Genomic DNA, 17,165 nt, shown 5'->3' with positions numbered 1-17,165 from the left:
CAAGAAGAACACAAGTTAATAACCCAAATAACTTGAATGGAAAGCTTGTATTATAAAGAACAAAGTGCTTAAGTAAATTGTTTATAACAAAGGAAAGCTTAAGGAAATGTAAACTAATCTGAAACCTAAGAGAATATGTGTGCTTAAAAGTATAAGAATGTGATGGAAGTTGGTAAAATATATCCTAAATGACGAAGTCTACATCCTTTATATAGAAAATGAGGGTGTGAAACGTCAAACCAAGGAGGAGGTAACCCCGATCGGGGACAGGCCACCCCATCGAGGATGGGTGTTTTTAGGTTAAATGCCATTAATCCATGATTAATTAGCATATGGCATCCAAAGTTGGTCATTAAGCTCCTTAATTTCCCCAAGTTAGAGCATCATTTGGCATAATATGTTTGCTAGTTGACTTGGTCTTTTTGGACTTTGTTTTGGGCTTTATTTCTTTTCTTTTCTTGCATCAACCCATGTTCATTTCTTCCATGCTCATAATCCCTTAATTGTAATTCTCCAAAACGCCCTTCCTTTTGCATGATCTCATTTCTTTTAGCCTTGCGATCTTTAGTGGTTGCACATTTGACGGCAAAAAATGTAATACCACGGTATCCTGGGTCTTGTTACTCGGCCGAATAGGGCTAACTCGGCCGAGTAGAGCGTTGTGTGTTTTCTGGTCAGTCTACTATCCAGGAACACTCGGCCGAGTAATGTAATACTCGGCCGAGTAAGGGGTACTCGGCCGAGTACTCCACGTACTCGGCCGAGTAAGGGGTACTCTGTAACACCCCGATTTATAAAGGAGCCTTTAGCCAGACATTCCCTAATAAACCGGACTGTTACCATCTCGGTTTCCCGAGGTAGTGAATAACAAATTAAACTCCAAGGCAAATTATATAATTACTTTAACTTAATTATTACAAAACGTCTTTTACATCAAATTACAAAGAACTAACATAATTAAAAGTGAAAGTCTTCTAAATGATTATCTAGCTACTAAGTCTTCGGATCCAGTGTCTCACGCCCATCAAGCTCCCATCCTATCTCATAAACCTGTCAAATCTGCTCCCCAATATTTGGATCATCACAAGTGTTCACGAATACACAGGGTCAACCACGAGGTTGAGTAGGGAATACAATGAAACAACAAAATATGATATGCATGCTCCTCCGTCACCTCCATCTCCATCTCAATTCATATCTCATAACCCGGAACACCCAGCCATACCGATCCCCGGTAGACTATATATCGACCGTAGCCGATCGATCGCCACTTTCCTTGTTGAGGACACCAGGGCAAGTCTGCGAGAACCCCCGGGCCTTATCACAACATCATCTTCACCACACCACATCACCACAACATCCTCCATCTCCAATGCATATGAATGCTCAGAAGAAATTAATGCAACACAATATATATATCATTGAACTGATCAATCATAAAATCATGCCGGTTACCAAATGTTGTGATAACATACTCAATACGATCAATTGATCAATCACCTTCCAAAGATATGAATCATAACATAAATCAACAACCACGAATCAAGTCAACGTTCACAGTTTGGTCATATGAAACACAAACAAGTCAACACAATTCAACATCAACAATAATAAGTCAAGTGTATTTCCCTACCTCGATCTTTGAGTCAAATGGATGGATGCTCAATAATATTCCACAGCAAATTCGCCCTCTGAAAGATAAATAAATGATAAGGGATTACTTAACTATTCCCGTTCCCAAAATAGAAGGTTACTAAAATAGAAACTTCCTAAAAATGGAAAGTTTTCTTAAATGGAAACTTTCCCGATATAGCAGCTTAATTTTGGTCATGGCGTGGAAACACGGACATATAAAAATAAAAATAAATAGAAAGAATAATAAAAACACTCCCCGTTAACGCATCTCATACTCAAACCTACTCCATAATATAATAGACACTCTCGTCCCAATACTTAACTCAATCTCAACTCATTACTCTGTCTTACTCATTACTCCGTCTTACTAATTATTCTGTCTCATAATATAATTCTCCAAAATAACCATGTATCGTATTCTCATCGTCGAACCTAAGCCAAAGACAAGGGGTGAGTGAACTGGCGGATAAAAACCGCGAAACAATATTTCCATCTCAATATCAATTTCAAACTTCAAATAATTCAGTAACCATGGTCACACTGGACCGTAAACATAACTCGGCTCGAAGGCCCCATAACTCAAAACTCATAACTCAATACCAGTAACCAATTTCCATCTCAATTTTAATATCGATATTGTCAAATATTCCATTAAAGGAACTGCTCAACACTTAAAGTACAAGACTTTAAACTACTCGCCCACAAGTTAAGGTAAAAGGAAAAGACGATTCAAACACAATATAAATTGCTCCCAAAGTCCAAATAATGAATCATAGTAGAATGCATCCACTGATCAATGTATAATTCGCCACCATTATAAATAGACCTACACCAATCTAGAAACATTGTACATACTGCGTAAATATTATTGCGTGAAACTCCTAACCAACCAATTATCAAATTTCCTATTGCTCACAAGTCACGACTAAACCATAAAAGAGTAATAGAAATAAGAGTTGTGTTACCAAGTGATTCCAATTTTAAACCCATCTCAAAAACTAATAGAAATAAGAGTTGAAATTACATAGTTACTGGTACACATAATATTACACAACTGCAATTAACCACTTTTATCATCTAATGACAAATATTTACACATATACATACAACCCCGAACGATAGTAATAATAATAGGATCGGTAAAATTGTGTTACCTTTTACTAGAAAATCTGCTCAACAATTCTCGAAAACGGATCAACAATTAACCATCGAACTGACCAAATTAATGGAGAGTGCAATATGTCCACTTGAATGAAATTGAAGATATACAAATAATGAATCTACTAAAGAGGATGGGAGGTTGAAAATAAAAGAAAGTGGTGGACGAGAAAACCAAGTTTGCAGGAGAAGGATGATTGTAGACATGGAAACGTACAAGGGAATCATAGTTTAGATTTTGACGGCTTTTGGTAATCGATCATTCTAGGGCAGCATCATTAAAAGAAGGCGATGACAATTAGGTTTAGATTAATTTTGGAGGCCCGGTTCCTGGGCTCAGCCTGAGTGTGTTCAACGACTTTATTTTTCTACTCGAAAATGTCTCATGGATGAAATGTTTAACAAGTTTGATTATTAAAGCCAATTTGAGCATAAGTGTGTTCAACGACTTTAGAAAGCTGCGAAAGTGTACCCTCAGCATCAGGGGCGGCCTTGGGCCGGTTCAGGCTGAGCCCAGGAACCGGGCCTCCAAAATTTCAGCCCAAAAACTCTCTGCCAGTTAAAAAAAAAAAAAAAAAAAAAAAAAAAAAAAAAAAAACTAAACTTCTCCAATTCCGCAGTGTGAATGACAACGTTTAAGATATCATCATATCAAATACCCAATCAATCAACATAATCTTCTCCTTCCCAAAATAACTTTAAGATTCCCAATTTCCCATTAATCTCATATACTCAAAATAATCAAATGATCTTATTTTTCGATTATATATCTCTCTCAAATTCACAATAATCACTTGTATTCTCCAAATTTTTCTTTCAATCAAATTACCCATCTAACAAAGTTCTAGCTATTATTTATTTTTTTAAAACAAATCATCACAAATTCACGATTGCTCGATTTCTATTGAAAAGCGTAACGAAAGAGATCGCAGGTAAAATTTTCTTTTAATTTTATGAGTTGTAAGTTTTAATTTATTTCTTTAACAATTATATTGTAATTTCTTTCATCTTAATAATCTAAAGATCATGTTTTTTGATTGAATATTCAATACATTATACATGTTTGGCCGTTTATGGGACAATCTGACAAAATGTCAAGTTGTTGTTAATTTGTTCTACCCAATTAAATTTCATTTAATTATTCTTATTTATGTGTGTTGTATTTTGTTCAGGTTTTGTTAGATCAAATTTGGGGGTTTATAAATTCAATCAAAATCTCAAGTATTTTAATTTTCAAACCTACCATATCAGGTTGTTTCTTTCCCTTATACTCTAATTTTATTAAGATGCCGTCAAGAATAAGAAAGTTTGATTCTGGGTCTGAAAAACGTAAGAAAAAAAAAGGCGAATATAAGAGTTAACTCGGTCCCAAATTGGCGCCCTTGATAAGTTTTTAGTGAAAGGCTCTAGTAGTACTGTTGAAAATGTTGTTGATTGTGATAATTTGGTTATAGGGACTGAAAATACTGCAGATTGTGCCCAAAAAGATAATGATAATGTGGATGATGGTGATTATAATGGTAGTAATAATAATAATAATAATAATAATAATAATAATAATAATAATAATAATAATAATAATAATAATAATAATAATAATAATAATAATAATAATGAAAACGGTAATAATGAAAATGGTAATAATAATGAAAATGGTAACAACAAAATTGATGATGTTGCTGGAGATCCAACTGTTCATGGTAAAAATAATGCTGACAACATCGAAAATGTATTAGATATTTTTGATCCAAGAAATTGGAATGCACTTGACACTAATACGATTAGTATTTTAGCTGATAAAGGACCCCGTAGAGATCTTTCATTTGAGAAAGGACTCAAAGGCAAATGGTCTAGACAATTTTCTTCAACATGGTTCACTAGAGTTTTGTCAAACGGAGAGAAATGTGACAGAGATTGGCTTGTTTATTCAAAGGAGCTTGATAAAGTATTCTGTTTCTGTTGTAAAATATTTAGAAAAGGGGCTGGTAAAGGGCAATTAGCTAACGAGGGTTTTGCGGATTGGGCTCACCTTAGTACTAACTCAAGGAACACGAAAAGGGTGTTGAACATATCACTAATATGAGTGCTTGGTATGATTTGCGTGAAGGAGTTCGAAAAGATAAAACCATTGATAAAATCACTAAAAAGAAAATAAGAAAAGAGAGAGATCATTGGAGAAAGTTGTTGCAAAGAGTTATGTATGTCGTGGAATTTCTAGCAAAACATAATTTGTCGTTCCGTGGTAAAAAAGAAAGATTGTCTCAAAATAACAATGGCAATTTTTTAGGATTAATTGAAATGTTAGCGAAGTTTGACCCTATTATTCAAGACCATATTCATCGTATAACCAATGTTGGTATTCATGCTCATTATCTTGGTCATAATATTCAAAATGAGTTGATAATTCTTATTGCTTCAACGATTAAATCTGAAATCATAAAAAATGTGAAACAAGCAAAATATTTTTCCGTTATTCTTGATTGTACTCCTGACGTTAGCCATCAAGAACAAATGTCATTGATTTTGAGATATGTGGATGTGTCTTCTAATTCTATCTGTGTTGAAGAATCTTTTTTAGGATTTTTGAATGTAGATGATACTTTGGACAAGGTCTTTTTAATGTTTTATTGAATGAGTTGAAATCACTTGACCTTGATGTTGGTAATGTGAGAGGACAAAGTTATGATAATGGGTCAAATATGAAAGGTAAACACCAAGGTGTACAAAAAAAACTGTTGGATAAAAATTCTCGTGCATTTTTTACTCCTTGTGGTTCTCATAGTCTCAACTTAACATTATGTGATATTGCTAATAGTTGTGGTAAAGCAAAGGAATTTTTTGGAGTCATTCAAAGAATATATACTATTTTTGCAAATTCAACAAAGAGATGGAAAATGTTGTTAGAAAATGTGTCGGAACTTACTCTAAAACCATTATCATCTACTCGTTGGGAGAGTCGTGTGGAAAGTGTTAGAGCTATAAGATTTCAAATTTTGGAAGTACGTGAAGCTCTACTTCAAGTCGGTGAAACTGATAATGATACTAAGATAAGAAGTGAAGCTAAATCCTTAGCAAAAAATGAACTTGGTGATTTTGAGTTTTTGGTAGCCTTAGTCATTTGGTATGAAATATTGTATAGAGTTAATTATGTTAGTAAAAGTTTACAATCACATAATATGGTTCTTGGTGTAGCAATTGAAGATATTAAGAAGTTGGTTTTGTTTTTTGAAGAATATAGGGAATCTGGATTTTTTGATGCTATTAACGAGGCTAAAAAAATTGCTATTGAATTAGATGTGAATCCAGTATTTTCAAAAAGGAGAGAAATTCGAAGGAAAAGACATTTTGATGAAAATCAAAGTAGCTCATCTGATGTGGTTAGCCAAACTACCGAAGAATCATTTAGAGTGAACTATTTCTTATACATTGTTGAGCGGCTATCGGTTCACTTAATAAAAGATTTGAGCAATATCAAGAGTTTCAAAATATTTTTGGTTTTTTGTTCACTTCTAATAATTTGCAGTCGCTAGATAATGAGACCTTAAATTCCAATTGTATTAATCTTCAAAAGGCACTTACGAGTGGTGAACATTTTGACATTGATGGAAATGATCTTTATATGGAGTTAAAGTTACTTAGAGATATTTTGCCTAATGAAGATATGAGAGCCATTGATATATTGACGTTTTTGAAACGTAAGAATTATTTTCCTAATGCATGTATTGCCTATCGAATTTTGTTGACTATCCCTGTGACAGTTGCATCTGCAGAAAGGAGTTTCTCAAAGTTGAAGTTGCTCAAATCTTATTTACGTTCTACAATGTTGCAAGACAGACTTAATGGACTAGCATTGATAGCTATAGAGAAAGATCTGTTGAAAAAGGTTGATTATGGAAGTTTGATTGAAATATTTGCTTCAAGAAAAGCTCGAAGGAGGGTACTTTTCAAGTAAATATGAGGAGTATAACAAGGACGAGAGACTTAATTGATTTTTTTTTTTTAATAAATAGATGATGTTATCAAATTTTAATTTTATGCTTTTTCTTTTTTAGCAAATGAATTATCGACACTATGTTTATTGGTTATATAAAATTTCAAATGTAATTTTTAGGGCCTCATTTTCTTGCGGAGCACCGGGCCATTGTGATTGTTAAGACGCCCCTGGTGCCTTTGGAATGTGTAATATACATAACATAGGTTAGCATTATAATTTGCATAATCCATTAAAAATATGGTGGCTGGCGAATATTGTGGTTACGTTGAAAAAAGCTTAACCTAGAACCGCCTTTCCCATCTTAAATCAATCCTAGATTTCTCAATCCCCTTATATTTACACAAACCCTATTTTATTACTCAATTATTTGTCTGCAAACAAAAACATGAATTAGTGGTAATTAGTTGGGTTTGGTGTGGTTGATGGTGGCTTACGTGAAAAAATAAAGGCAAGAGTGAAAACTTTTACAGATAAATGAAAAGAAAAGAGGGGTTAAATAAGTGATAAAATTTTATTTACTTGTTTAGGAGGTAGCCGATCGTCAGTGTAATAAAAGTGAAGGGGGGTATTAGTTGGTTTTATTGGTATTTAAACATGAGTTTGGAGTATTATGAGCAACACCCCTATAGTTCGGAGTATTCCTATTAAATAATCCATAATTATAAGATTAAAGTTTAATTATAAGATTATATTTTAATGAAAGATAATAGTTTAAATAGAGACAGTTTTACTCGTTTCTTTATTTAGATATAGGCATTTGGAGGGAAAAATAAGAGAATTTTATTCTCTTAGTAGTAAGGGGATTCTATAAGATATTTAGAAAGATTGTTAAAGTAGTCTCCAAGACACTCTACTATATATTGTACCTTATATTTCACTAATAAGAAATTAGGAATCAAGTCATTCACTTATCTCCCTTCTATATCATCTAACAGTATGGTTTAATGGCTGAGGATCATCCTCACTTGTTTTTCAGCTGTGAGTATAGCTCCATATGTAGCAAAATAATATTCGGAAAATGCACGCGGTGCCCTTGAACTTTGATGTTTTGCCCGAAATACCCAATTTTTTTATCCGGAAATCTTTAAGAGGCTATAACTCGTGTTTACAAGCTCGGAAAGTAACGATTTTTTTTTCAAATTGATTATCTTTTCGAGACCTACGACTTGAAAAAAAAAATTGTCGTGTTTGGAATTCGTGACCAAGAGATATGGTCACTCAAAGTTTGTACGGTAAAAAAAACTTTGACGTACAAAAACTCCTAGCCACGGGATCCAAATACGACAATTTTTTTTTTCAAATCGTAGTTCTCGGAAAGATGATCGATTTGAAAAAAACAATTATCACTTTCTGAATTCGTAGACACGAGCTATAGCTGCTTAAAATTTTCCGGAACAAAAAATTGGATATTTCGGGCAAAATTCGAAACTTCAAGTGGACCAATTCGAAATTTCAAGGACACCACGTGCATTTTCCCAATAATATTTGAATGATGCAAGATGTAAGATGCAAGATGCAAGATGCAAGATGCAAGTGCATGATGCAATTAATTGGTGGAATGTAATGAGAATGAGGTCTTTTTGCAAAAAGAAGATAGTGGTTGTTATATCGACAAGTCTTATGTATCATATTTGGTCCTACAGGAATCAATGTCGAGTTGATGGTGTTTTGCTGACGCATGAAGTGCTAGTTAAGCTAGTTAAAAATGATGTAAGATTAATGATAACTCACATTTCACAAAAAAAAATGATATGATGTGACGATGAGGATTAGAAATCAAAATTGTTATATTCCGCTCCTACTTTACTCATTGTTCCCCTAATTTTATTTCTGAAGAGTCTATAGATCCAAAATACTCAAGAGGAGGGTGAATTGAGGATTTAAAACTTTTAAAAAAATTTCGATTGTATGAGTATAATTGATTATTTATAGTTTATTGATTAAACTTTAACTAATCAACTAATGAATAAGCAAGAACGAAGTAAACAAACAAACGAAAGAGAAAGAGACGCACGGTTTTTGAAGTGGTTCAGTTTCACAAATCGAAACCAACGTCCACTATTCTCGATTAATAAATTTAATACCTTTCTACGGATTACAAATTTACTAACCCAACTCGTACAACTAACTCTAGCTGTAACGCAATGAGTACCGTTAAATACTCGAGTGACTAACTTACGCTAATAAGAAAGCACTAATGATTCTTGCAAAGGTTCACGTTAATGAACGAGTAAGAAATCAATTAAAGCACTATTATCTTATAACGATAACAAAAGAACGAATGCACAAGTTTATAAACCACACGATCTTTTTCGAAAAATATCAAAACGGTTTTTGCTCTAAAACACGGTTTTTGCTTTTTGAAAATATATGAAAGTTATGCTCAGATGTAAAGTATGGAGTATTTATAGTAAAAGAGGAGCAAGGGTTTCGATTTATTAAAAACCCTAAGTGCCTTGTGAAGTCTTGTAAAGCAAGAAAGAATTAGGTTAAATCTTTCCTTAATTCTTTTCCAAGACTTCTTAATAAATAATATCTTCCTATCTTAACAACTCACCAATATCTTAGAGATTAGGAAAGATAATATAAGGAGATAAAAAAATCTCTAACAAATATTATCCTAATACCATAACCCTTATCCAAGCAAAGGCTTATTGCACAAGAAAAAAATTACTATTCACGTTTTACTATTCACTGTAGGCGGTATGACTATTAGACGAACAATGAACAGATAAACTTACAGAACTTTGTGAGAAAGATGTCGTGGCGTGATAGAATCACTGCCCTAAAGTTGAATTTGCCCCGCTCGATACACACGGCCTCTTAGCAACCAACTTCCCAGGGTTACACGACTTCCGAGTCTAAGGTGTACGACAAAGACTCAGATTGAGAATTACTAACAGAACGTTGCCAAAATCAGCTATGAAAGAAACAGATTAGAGAGGGAATAGATTGAGAAAGAGTAGATGAGAGAATGTGTTGTGTGTTTTGGAATGACAAAATAGGTAGTATTTATAGGTACATAAGGAAGGATTTTAGAAGCGTATTAAATATGTCTTGTAAATGTATTTTGGAAGACCGCACAATTAGCATGGAGAAGGCAACACTCAGTTTAAAAGACTGAGTAATCCGTATGGGAAAACTGCAATAGTCAGCATAGAAGACTGAACTATCAAACTTGGAAATTGTGCAAAAACCACATAAAATTCCAACACTTCCAACATCCCAACGATTATACTAATGTGGGATAATAAGAGCTTCTTTTGAAGCAATAATTCCAACAATCCCCCACATGATTCAAAAGAAGAAGAAGAGATATAGCTGATTAAGGCAACGGAACGCAAGTCTTAAGATGACAATGTTCCTGAGGAATTGAATTGTCACCCAAAGGTGCATACAATTATTACCTACATACCTCGATCGAGTTGCTCTCGGCATTGGACTCTCCACGGTGGTTTGTAACGGATAACTGCGCACAAACCTGCATTCGAATCTGTGTTCGTCCTCGCGAAATGTCATAAAAAGTGCCCCTCACATGCCTGGGATCTCCTGAACGCTCTAGAGGTCCTAAAGCCTAAGAACCTCATAGGGGGTAGGGCATTTCCCCCACATTCACATAGGTAAGTCCATCAGGTTTGACTGTCACAAACCACCCTTAAAAAAGGACTATGGACTTATTAAGAGCTTAGCTCAGCCTTCCTCACATGACAGAAATAACACAATATATAGAAAGAATACTACATCACTTTTAAAAATAGGAATGGTAGTAGTATTACAATATGAGATCCTCGTGACTTCGTTTGACCCATTGAACTTGGTAAACCCAAGTGGGGGAGCCCCGTCACGATTCACTCCCCATAGGCTTTAAACCCATTCCTCGTAGTGCCACCTACACCAACATCTACCATGGCCATTGGTAGGAGGATCTCAATATCCTCTTCACAATTTACGTACGTGCTATCATGATATCACATTATTGTGTAAGGGATCTCAATATCCACTTACAATTCACAATCTTTGTGAATCCATTATCCGATCAGATTACCCATCACTCTTGATAATCTGTCAAAAAACCCGATGCTTCAGATTATGATGCATGACAATTAATGGAGTCAAAATATTACCACAAAGGAATACAACCACTTAGTCATTCAACTTTTTATCCTGCAAATTCTTCAGAATATATTCATACTCCATTACATATTCAACAATGCAATTATGCATCTATAACTTGCATGATATAGCATTATGAAAGATACCGTTTTCCAAAGTCAAATATCATAATTATTCGACGTTCAATTAAATTGTAAACTCATTCCCAAAGATACAACTATTTTTATAGATTAGCTTACAAAAAATCATGGTGTCCACCATCTATAACAACAATATAAGCTATATCATATCTCTCATAACGCGTACAAACATCATATATATGAATGTAACAACCTTTCCACCAATTTCATCTTGTCATGTATAAACTCAAGAATATATCTTAAATAACTCATATATTGGTGTTCCAATTATCACCAATAACTTACGTTAAAGAAACATCGCCAAAATCAAAACCAAATAAAAATATATAGATTATTCGCCCTTTTCCTTTTCTTGGTTTACTATAATCATTTAAACAAAAAAAAGTAATTACTCGAACACATGTATTACCAAACAACCATTCATAAATTTCATAAACGGAGAAACAAGTTTATACAATCACAATATCAGAGTATTCGCAACTATCAATCAATCCCATGTAATTGTAATTATCACCACTTTCAACACTGAAGCTCAATTACCTTACAACAAAAAATAAGGCGGTCGAGTCTTACCTTCACCGAGTCTTACCGTCACCGGACACCCCCATAATCAACGACTTACCTCGAAGTCAACGCCTTAACTATGCAAACATCTTCTAATTAGACCAAACATGCTCATGAGAATTAACAAAGTTAATAAAGTTTTTAAAACATCCGACCAACAACAAAACTTCAAAGCAGTGAAAATGTTTAACAACATTTTAGACTTAGCTAGCAATCACGAATTCATGATGGGATAACTCAATGATAAAAGATTAACATGTCATCAATTTTCCAACATTGTCATATAAGAAATTATTGAACATCATAAACCAAGATGCCAAATTATACTTTGTCATAACCAATTATAATAGACCCAATTTTGCATTGCATTTAATCATACAATATTTTTTCCGTTAGTACGCTCCATATATTTCCACGTATATCACATAAGGATACATTCTTCACAATTAAGAGATAAAATATCAAACTTCTACAAAATTTATTCAAAATATACTACTTCCCCCACATGTTATCATATTTTATATAAGTGACAACACAACATTCAAAAAGTCACCATTGGAAAACTCCAACAACAACAAAAAAACAAAACAAAATTTACCTAACTATCTAGCCCACCATTGGAAAAAGATCTCGGCTCAAAATTATATCGTCATAAAAAATCGTCATTTTAGCATACGACTTCAAATAAGATCTCATTTTCAACCTTTTCAATCCCCATGATACGATTCATCGTACTCAACATATATTATGATTTCGAGGTGTCATATATATCATGATCATTTAAAAATTTCACAAAAAAAAAATACATAGTACTTATTAACCATACTAACAAGTAATGATTAACTAGTGAGTATATAATCTAGGTTATATAAGAGAAACTGGGAAGAAAAAGAAAGAAGCAAATAATAAATAAAAAAAAAAACGAATCTGCTCCAGGAGGCGAACCCAGAAGTTCATAGACTGAGGTCACAATTACGTGAAGCTTCTACCTGTCAGATGCTATAGATAATATTGCTTATTATTACTACTGTTTAGTACTTTTGCCTGAAATTATCACCCGGACCATGACCCAATTGGCTTCGTCATTGATAACAGACCAAATTATATGATTTTTACTAACCAAAAAAGATATTTTATACCTGTCATACAAAATTCACTTGATATAGACAGAAAATTATGACGGACTTCCATTTACAATCATACGAATTACCGCCATTCTAAGTCTAGTATGCTAATGCCATTTTACTTGTTACTCAAAAAAAAATACACCGTCTATCACAAAGTTTCTGCTATTAATTTTGTGTAAAGTCCACTTGTATTATATGACACGCTAAAGAACAGAGCAAGGGATATACAAAAGGCTAATGCCAAATAGAACAAAATTTTTAAATGTACACATATCATATTACTTTTCGCTACTAGAAATTATATATGATAAAGAATACCAAAAAAAAGACTTTAGATGACGAATAAGTAGAAAAAGACATAGCCATATCGCCTTAAATAAAAATTTAAAGAGCAAGATTTTTCTAATTTTCAAATTCAACTTTAGACTGTAGGCGGTATGACTATTAGACGAACAATGAACAGATAAACTTACAGAACTTTGTGAGAAAGATGTCGTGGCGTGATAGAATCACTGCCCTAAAGTTGAATTTGCCCCGCTCGATACACACGGCCTCTTAGCAACCAACTTCCCAGGGTTACACGACTTCCGAGTCTAAGGTGTACGACAAAGACTCAGATTGAGAATTACTAACAGAACGTTGCCAAAATCAGCTATGAAAGAAACAGATTAGAGAGGGAATAGATTGAGAAAGAGTAGATGAGAGAATGTGTTGTGTGTTTTGGAATGACAAAATAGGTAGTATTTATAGGTACATAAGGAAGGATTTTAGAAGCGTATTAAATATGTCTTGTAAATGTATTTTGGAAGACCGCACAATTAGCATGGAGAAGGCAACACTCAGTTTAAAAGACTGAGTAATCCGTATGGGAAAACTGCAATAGTCAGCATAGAAGACTGAACTATCAAACTTGGAAATTGTGCAAAAACCACATAAAATTCCAACACTTCCAACATCCCAACGATTATACTAATGTGGGATAATAAGAGCTTCTTTTGAAGCAATAATTCCAACATTCACAGCACTATTCATGGCACTATTCACGCAGCACTATTCATCCCTAATATTTTTATAAGATAAAAAGGAATAAATCAAATAATAAAGAGATAAAAAATCTCTAATCAAATATTATTTTAAACATTTACTCAATCTTTTCCTTCTATCTTTGCGAAAATAATATCTTATAAGTTAGGAAAGAATAAATCAAAATAATATGAAAGAGATATTAAATCTCTAATCAAATATTATAAAGATTTACATAAAATCCTAACTTGTACAAAGAGTAACCATGTATGAGAAAGAAATGATTCATAAGCTCAATCCTCTTTCACGAAAACCCTAGGTAAGATAAATTAGGTTTAGGATTTTTTAGAGTATGTAGAAACTAGAAACCCTAATTAGCAAGATGCCTCAACTCATAAGTTGATTCAATCATAATTACTAATTGTAAGCTCATAGTAGAACCATACTCAATATTAAAATAAGCTCCCTTGTAAAACAAATACTTTTACTAAAACATTTAAAATGATTTTCCAAAAACAATTTAAAAACTATTTTGTCGTGTATTTTATAAACTTCACATCTCAATGTTATAGTAGAAGAGCTATAACATTGAGCTCTTATATAAGTAATGTTATAGCTGTGAGGCCATAACTTTACCAATGTAATAAGTTCATTCTTACGTTACCACTACGAGATAATCACCTACGTTATTCTAATCTTCGTTAGGAGATCTTCGAGTGTAGGCTGCTTCATTATTCAAGCTTGATCAATCTTTAAATGAGCTTCATCTTCTAATGAATGCTTGAATAATTCTTCAATATCTTGTAATATCTTGATCCTTGATTGAGGGCTTGATCATAATATAAACGCATCATACTTCCATCACATTTCCTTAATGCTTGCGATTAGTAAGTTCAATCTAAAAGACTAAACAAACAATTACGCGCAACGAGTATATAAAATATAAAGCACTCTTGACATCATCAAAACAAAAACATATTTATCTATATGGTTCAACAATTTCCAAGATTCCAACTTTGCCCTTCCCTTTCTAAAAATATTTCTAACAATAATTTATCAATTAATCTTTAATGGGTGATGATAACCTATTTTTCGAATATCTATTTGAATCATACAATAATGAAAGTTCGTACAACAATGACGGAAATCGATTTAACAACGATTGGAATGCCAAACAATATAACAATGTGTATTATAGTTACAAAAATGGCTAGGGAAGCGGTTTTGCATATGGTGATCACAACAATACGGGTTCATATAGTTGCGCCGAAGAAGCTGAAAATGAGGTATTAATCGATTTTATAATATTTCGTCACGTTTTTTTAAAGTTCGTCACGTTTGTTTTTAAGTCGAGTAGCAGAAAATACATACATGGGTCAGATTCACGTTTTTGCCCTTGCTAAAACATGTAAATTACACGAATCAACCTAGGCTAATTGATAAGTGCACATTTTGTACATATTTACTCCATTATTTAGCTCCATTTTATATGTATTATGCACTAACTTTAATGTTAATGAGCTAATATTTGCTTTCTAGTTCCATTTGTATGTTTTGTCATGTTTTGTAGGTACATAAGCTTTTAGGAGCTTAATTCTACAACATTTACAAGTACTAGAAGCATGAGCTAAGTAGCTAAGCTAAGGAAGAGAATGGACTAGCATGAAGGAGTTGCATGGACTAACAATGCCAAAATAATGGACCAAAATGTAGATGTGTAACAAATACAAATGCAAAGTCAAGCCCATAATTTAAAAGTCAACAAATGCCTAGGATGCTAAAGTCACATAGAGATCCTCTCTAAGATGCCAAACATTGCATTCAGCTGGGTGATTAAGGGAGCATTTATCATGAACATTGGATCCCTCAAGCATTTAAGCACGGATTAAGTGAAATATGCCGGGACAACCACACCCCCGATCGGGGTTGACCCTCTCATGTTATTTTACGTTATGCCCCTATTTTCTTATAAATAGGGGCCTTAATCCATCATTAGGGTTATTTTATTCTTACGTCTCATACACTCTATAATAGCCTTAAGCAATATTTCTCTCATAAGTTTTCATATTTGTTTTCAATATTGTTAAGCTTTTAGTTATCAAACATTTGGTTCTTAATATATTCAAGCATTTGGTTCTACTTTGTTCTTCCTTACAAGTTCATTTCCATTACGGTATTTCTATTTCTGGTTTACTACTTTACATTTCTATTTTAGTTATTGCATAGTTCATCATTAGTACTTTATTTATATCACGCTAGTATCATTCTTATTTTATGTTATATCATTTAGTTTATATCATTTCTACAATTATGTTTAGCATTTCCTACAACAAAGTTTATAATTTACATTACGTCATGAGTAGCTAAATTCCTTAGTCTAGGGGCTAGGGAAGCCATGCAAAATCAAATATAAAAAATGTTAAATTAAGTTGATATAATATTGTCTAATTATTTCTATCACATGTTTGCATCATCACGTTTAATCTATGTTTAAAGGCCTTATTCATTGATTAAGTTTGTTCATTCATTCTAAAAGTCGAGAGGCACGGAATTGAATTAGACAAAGCATGTGTAGTAGGACGACCTAGTCATGGATGAGAGTTTCTCTAGGACCTGGTCTATTGTTGACACTAATATCGTAAGGTAGGTGTCTCTAAGCCTAAACAATTGACAATGTTATTAATATCGAGTTTAACATGATCATATATTTACCTTCGCATGTGTGACCCGACTCCCCTAGACTCCCTTTTATCATATAATTTTCATATTAATATTTGTTAGTCATCAACCAAACAACAAAAAAACCCAAAACGAAATCGACCTTGATAAAAATCCTTCCATAGCATTTCACAACGCAATTCCCGTCTCCTTGTGTTCGACCCCTCTTGCTACATTAATTTGTGTCTAGGGTAATTATCTTTGCATAGGTACACGATAAGCCTATCAAATTTTGGCGTCGTTGCCGGGGAGCACAGTTTTATTGCGTTTTGAATTGTCGATTTTTATCTTGTTTTCTTTTGTCTTAAGGAACACTTGTTCCTTGAGACCGTTACTTATCATTTTCTAGAAATTGTTGTCTTATGCCCAAGTCCTCTCGTAGTGGAGAATTACTTTCATCGGATTCCGATCCCGAGAAAACCATTAGGAGAAGACGGCGTTTTTGGAAAGAAGTGAAAGAAGCTGCTTCTCCCGAACAACTTGAAAGTGCTATAAAGTCTTACTTAGACGATCTAAAAATCTTTGAAGAAGAGGAGGGTTTAAGTTCATCATTTCCACAACCATCTCCAACTAAAAAGATGGTGAAACTTTCCAATCACTCAAAGCCCACCGCGGCCATGCTTCCGACCGGTATCACAACTACTCAAATTACCGCGCCGGACTTCGAGATCAAATCGGATTTCATCAGCCTTG

General features: G+C 33.5%; 1 long non-coding RNA gene across 1 annotated transcript; it reads left to right on the top strand.

The window, feature by feature from the left end:
• The first annotated feature begins 3,379 nt into the window (after positions 1 to 3,379).
• On the top strand, positions 3,380 to 6,911 carry LOC141587131 (uncharacterized). Its single transcript, XR_012519705.1, has 3 exons — positions 3,380 to 3,725; positions 3,966 to 4,044; positions 6,552 to 6,911. It is a non-coding gene; the product is annotated as an uncharacterized LOC141587131 (long non-coding RNA).
• The last annotated feature ends 10,254 nt before the right edge of the window (positions 6,912 to 17,165 follow it).

The sequence above is a fragment of the Silene latifolia genome, chromosome 6 (genome assembly GCF_048544455.1).
Source record: "Silene latifolia isolate original U9 population chromosome 6, ASM4854445v1, whole genome shotgun sequence".
NCBI lineage: Eukaryota > Viridiplantae > Streptophyta > Magnoliopsida > Caryophyllales > Caryophyllaceae > Silene > Silene latifolia.
This window is presented reverse-complemented; position numbering and strand designations above follow the sequence as displayed.